The sequence below is a fragment of the Lepisma saccharinum genome, unplaced genomic scaffold (assembly GCF_977018435.1).
Source record: "Lepisma saccharinum unplaced genomic scaffold, izLepSacc3.1 HAP1_SCAFFOLD_8, whole genome shotgun sequence".
Classification (NCBI taxonomy): domain Eukaryota; kingdom Metazoa; phylum Arthropoda; class Insecta; order Zygentoma; family Lepismatidae; genus Lepisma; species Lepisma saccharinum.
In genome coordinates, this window is record NW_028142894.1 from 910,333 (window position 1) to 916,371 (window position 6,039).

At 28.8% G+C, this 6,039-nt stretch overlaps 1 pseudogene; it reads left to right on the forward strand.

The window, feature by feature from the left end:
* Positions 1 to 1,495: 1,495 nt before the first annotated feature.
* Positions 1,496 to 4,467, forward strand: LOC145982249 (NADH-ubiquinone oxidoreductase chain 5 pseudogene; annotated as a pseudogene).
* The last annotated feature ends 1,572 nt before the right edge of the window (positions 4,468 to 6,039 follow it).

A 6,039-nucleotide genomic window follows, 5' to 3' on the forward strand; every position in this document is an offset into this window, starting at 1 on the left:
TAGATCCGGTTTGATGCAAGAAAAGTAGATGAATTATGGATATTGCTATTAAAATAAATGGCAATAAAAAATGAAAGGCGAAGAATCGAGTTAGTGTAGCGCTATCTACTGCAAAACCCCCCCAAATTCATTGGACTAGCATAGTTACTAAATATGGAATTGCCGAGAGTAAATTAGTAATTACTGTGGCACCTCAAAATGATATTTGCCCCCATGGTAATACATATCCAACAAATGCTGTTGCTATTGTTGCTAATATAATTATAACCCCAATAGATCATGTGTGAAAATATAAGTAGGAGCCATAATATATTCCTCGTCCAACATGTATATATATACAAATGAAAAATATGGAGGCGCCATTAGCATGAATAGTTCGTACTATTCACCCATAATTCACATCTCGGCAGATGTGCATTACTCTGGAAAAGGCTAAATCTGTTCTTGAAATATAATGTATTGCTAAAAAAAGACCTGTTAAGATTTGGATTGAAAGACATATTCCTATAAGTGAGCCAAAATTTCATCAATAGGAAATATTTAGTGGGGCTGGCAAGTCTACTAATGCATTATTTGCTAATTTAAGTAGGGGGTGATAAATCCGTGCTGGTTTTGTCATTTGTAATTATTTAATTATTTTTAGAGGCCCATGTGAAAGTCTAGTAATTTTTACAATTGCAATTAATGTAATAAATAGATATACTACTGTTATAGTAGTTATTATTATAATGGATTCGTTGTATAATTTTATTCCTGGTAGGGGTGGTGTACTTCTTCAGGTTGTATAAGTATCTATATTTTGTAGTATTGAGGGGGTTAATAATGGGTCTATTATTATTAATATAAATAAACATAATAATATTAAAGTTACACCTATAATTATTATTTTTGTTCTTATTTTGAATATTTCATTTGGTGTAAGTCTTGTTGTATAAATAAATAGAACTAATATTCCTCCTAAAAATACTATAAATAATACATAGGAAAGTCATGTGGATTTTAAAAATGTGGATATTGTTAGACATGCAGTAATAGTTTGTATAATTAGTGTAATCCCTATAGATAGTGGATGTTTTATATATAATATTATTAGTGCTAATAATAATATAATAGTAATTAGTATTAATTGTATTTTAATATCAAGGGGTAGTTTAATAAAAATATTGGCTTTGGGAGCTAATGATGATATAATTATATCTTCCTTGATGTTTTTAGAATTATTAATTCATTAACGATTTACAAGACCATTGTTTTTATTAAACTATAAAAACTTATGTTAAGAGTATTATTTATGTTATTTATTTTATTTACTAGATTTTTATGCTTTATTTCTCAACGTAGGCATTTATTAGTAACTCTATTAAGACTTGAATTTATTGTGTTATCCTTATATTTATATATAACTTATTATTTTATTAATAATCAGGAAGAAGCTTATTTTTGTTTATTATTTATTTCGTTTTGTGTATGTGAGGGGGCTCTTGGTCTATCTGTTATGGTATCAGTTACACGTACTCATGGTAATGATTATTTTAATTCTTTTGTATTATTGAAATGTTAAAATATATTTTTTATTTTATATTTTTAATCCTTTTGAGATTTAATAGTTCTTTATGAATGGTGGTTCAAATTTCTATTATTTTTGGTTGTTTTTTGTTTTTATTAATAGTATGATTTGGTATCGGAGTATGGGGGACTGGTTATTTTATTGGCTTAGATGTGATGTCTTACTCTTTAATTTTGCTTAGCATTTGAATTATTTTTTAATAATAGTGGCTAGAAATAGTATTATATCTATTTATTTTTACCCTTGTAGATTTATATTTTTGTTAATTATTTTATTATTGTTGTTAATATTAACTTTCATAAGAATAAATTTTTTTTATTTTATTTGTTTTTTGAGGGATCATTAGTACCTACTTTATTTTTAATTTTAGGGTGAGGGTATCAGCCAGAGCGAGTACAAGCGGGGGTATATTTACTTTTTTATACATTACTTGCTTCTTTACCTCTTTTGGTTGGTATTTTTATGTTAAATTATAAGGCGGGGGGGCTATATATATATATATTTAGATATATTAATATTGATATAAATTATTTTATTTGATATATTAGAATGGTGTTTGCCTTTTTAGTAAAAATGCCTATATTTTTGGTTCATTTGTGATTACCTAGGGCTCATGTTGAGGCCCCAGTTAGTGGGTCTATGATTTTGGCTGGGATTTTGTTAAAGCTCGGAGGGTATGGGATTTTGCGAATTATTTCTTGTATTGAGAGATTAGCTGTTAAATATAATATTTTTTGATTTGGTATTAGAATTGTTGGAATTTGAATAATTAGACTTGTTTGTATACGTCAAATTGATTTAAAGGCCTTGGTTGCTTATTCTTCTGTAGCACATATAGGTCTTGTTTTGATAGGGATTATAACTATAGGGGCATGGGGAATAAATGGTAGTCTTACTTTAATAGTAGCACATGGTCTTTGTTCTTCTGGAATATTTTGTTTAGTAAGTATTACTTATGAACGATTAGGTAGTCGTAGTATATTAATTAATAGGGGGATAATTAATTATATTCCTAGATTATCTTTATGATGATTTATATTGAGAATTACTAATATAGCTGCCCCCCTTCTATTAATCTGTTGGGTGAAATTAGTCTATTAAATAGAATTATTGGGTGATCCTACTTTAGTTTTGTAGGTGTTGCATTACTCTCCTTTTTAAGTGCTGGCTATACTTTATATTTATATTCTTACACTCAACATGGAATATACTACTCTGGTGTATTTTCTTGCTGAAGAAGTAATATTCGTGAATATTTTTTATTATTTTGTCATTTATTTCCATTAAATTTTTTAATTGTTTTTTGTTCTCCAATATTTCATTGAATTTAAATTATTTAAGTAGTTTAAGTAGAATAGTAAGTTGTGGGCTTAGTGGTAACTAAAAAGTTCTTAGATCAATGGTTTTTAAATTTTTTTATTACATGTATAGTATCAATTGTTTTATTAATTAGTAGAATAATTTTATTATTATTAGGGATAATATTTTTAATTAGGGATATTACAATTTTTATTGAGTGAAATATTGTTAATTTGAATAGTTCTAGTATTATCATAACAATATTATTTGATTGGATATCTTTAATTTTTATAGGATTAGTTATATATATCTCTTCTATGGTTATTAATTATAGAGGTTCTTATATAGAAGGGGATTATAATATAAATCGATTTATTATTTTAGTTTTATTATTTGTTGGGTCTATGATGTTTTTAATTATTTCTCCTAATATTATTAGAATTATTTTAGGATGAGATGGTCTAGGACTAGTTTCTTACTGCCTAGTAATTTATTATCAGAATGTTCGTTCCTATTCTGCTGGAATATTAACTGCTTTGTCTAACCGAATTGGTGATGTATTTATTTTATTATCTATTGCTTGAATATTAAATTATGGTAGCTGAAATTATATCTATTATTTATGATTAGTTTCTGACTTTGATATGATATTAATTACTAGATTTATTATTATTGCTGGGATAACAAAGAGTGCACAAATTCCATTTTCTGCATGATTGCCGGCAGCTATAGCTGCACCAACCCCAGTTTCTGCATTAGTTCATTCTTCTACTTTGGTTACTGCCGGGGTTTATTTATTAATTCGTTTTGGAGACATATTGATATATACTGTTTTTGGTAGGATACTTTTATTACTGTCAGGGCTAACTATATTTATAGCTGGGGTTGGCGCTAATTTTGAATATGATTTGAGGAAAATTATTGCTTTATCTACGTTAAGACAACTTGGGTTAATAATGCTAACATTATCTGTGGGGTTAAAGGAACTATCATTTTTCCATTTATTGACGCATGCTATATTTAAGTCTTGATTGTTTTTATGTGCCGGTGTAGTTATTCATGTAATAGGGGATGTTCAGGATATTCGTTGTATGGGGGGTTTAATTAATAAAATACCAATAACTATTTCTTGTATAATAATTTCTAGTCTTGCCCTATGTGGAATACCATTTTTGGCTGGATTTTATTCTAAGGATTTGATTTTGGAAATATTAAGTATATCTTCTTTTAATTTAGTAATATTTATTTTATTATGAGTTTCTACGGGTATAACTATAGCTTATAGTTTTCGATTAAATTATTATTTAGTTGGTAAATCTTATAGAGGTATATCATTTCAATTCTTTTCAGATGATGGGGGATGAGGTATATTTAAAGGTATGTTAGGCCTATTATTCTTATCTATTGTAGGCGGTTCTGGGTTAATATGATTAATCCTTCCTTCTGTTTTTGTTATTATTATTCCACTTAGTTTGAAAATAGGGGCAATTATATGTATTTTATTGGGAGGGTGAATTGGATATAATATTACATCTTTCTTATTCGAAATTTATCCATTTTTTAATAATAAAATAATATATTATTTATTAGGGGGAATATGATTTTTACCTCATTTATCCTCTGGTGGATTAATTGGTAGTTCATTTATTACTGGAGGTTTATATATTAAGGCTGTTGATTATGGATGAAGTGAACTTAAGGGGGGACAGGGAGTCTATAAATATATAAGGAGTGGTTCTTTAAATATCCAATTAATACATTCTAATTATTTTAATATTTATTTTATATTTTCATTTTTAATAGTAATTTTATTAATAATTTATATGTGTTTATATAGCTTATAATAAAGCATAATATTGAAGCTATTAGGAAGAATAAAATAATTCTATAGGCACTTCTTGAACCTATTTAAAGTTCATCTTTATCATGAAAAGATAATGTAATTTTATACTAAAGAAATAGTGTGAGAGTATTAATGGAATTTCACCACTAAAGATGGAAGTTAGCAGCCCCCACTTAATAATATACCCCTTAACTGAGGAGATAATCCTAATTTTATTATTAACATTAATATGCCGCCTTCCTTTGGCTTCAGTCAAATAAGCAAGGGTAATATATACCAATTTATTCAGGTCGAAGCTGATTGCTTTTGCTTCTTGCTCAATAAAGTAAATTGAATTATTCAATACCTTTTGAATGCAACTCAAATATTATTATTAACTATTACTCTAGCATGCTCATTCTAGTGATCCTTGGGTTCATTCATGATATAAACCTAAAAGCAAGATTAATAGGAATAGGAGTCTAATACATATTCAATATATTATTTTTGAATTAGTAATAATAACTGTTATTGGTAATAGTAATACAATTTCTACATCAAAAATTAGAAAAATTACTGCAATTAGAAAGAATTTTATAGAGAATGGAATTCGTGCTGAGGATTTTGGGTCAAATCCACACTCAAACGGTGATCTTTTTTCTCGGTCTGTAATTATTTTTTTTGATAGTAATGTGGATAATATTATTATTATTATTTGGAAACTTGGAAACAAAAACTCAAAAGTATGTGACGTTTCGAAGTGACATGACAAGGTGCACATGTCGAGTCGCATTGCGTCGTTCTAATCTGGTGGCGTCTTCTGGTAGCGCAGCTGCACTGAATGCTTCCTTATATTCTTAAGAGGTGCGTGTTGCTTGTTACTTCGGTATGAACACCTTAGCTTGGACACACTGTTATTCTTTGTATGAGCGTTTATATACTATACGAAATATTCGATAAAATATAAATGAAACATTCAAACCAATGCTATTTTTCTATATTTTACTTCGCTTTTTATGCTACTTTTGGCTAATTTGCGAAAATGGGGATGACTGATGACATGATGAAATTGATGAATAAACACTCACAAACATCTATGCCTAAGCCGGGATTCGAACCCGGGACCCCTGCGTCGTTTTCGAACCCGGGACCCCTGCGTCGTTTTCGAACCAATGCGACACGACAAACAACATGTGTCTCTTGCGTGTTTCTCGCAATGCCGTGTTTCTCCCGTCTGGGGTCGTGGCCACGCGTTGAATGGTTTCTTACGGAGAGACTTCAAACCGAAGCTACAGGTAACAAGTATCACACAACGGCGGCAAGTGACAATTAAAGTTCACATCGAAGTAAC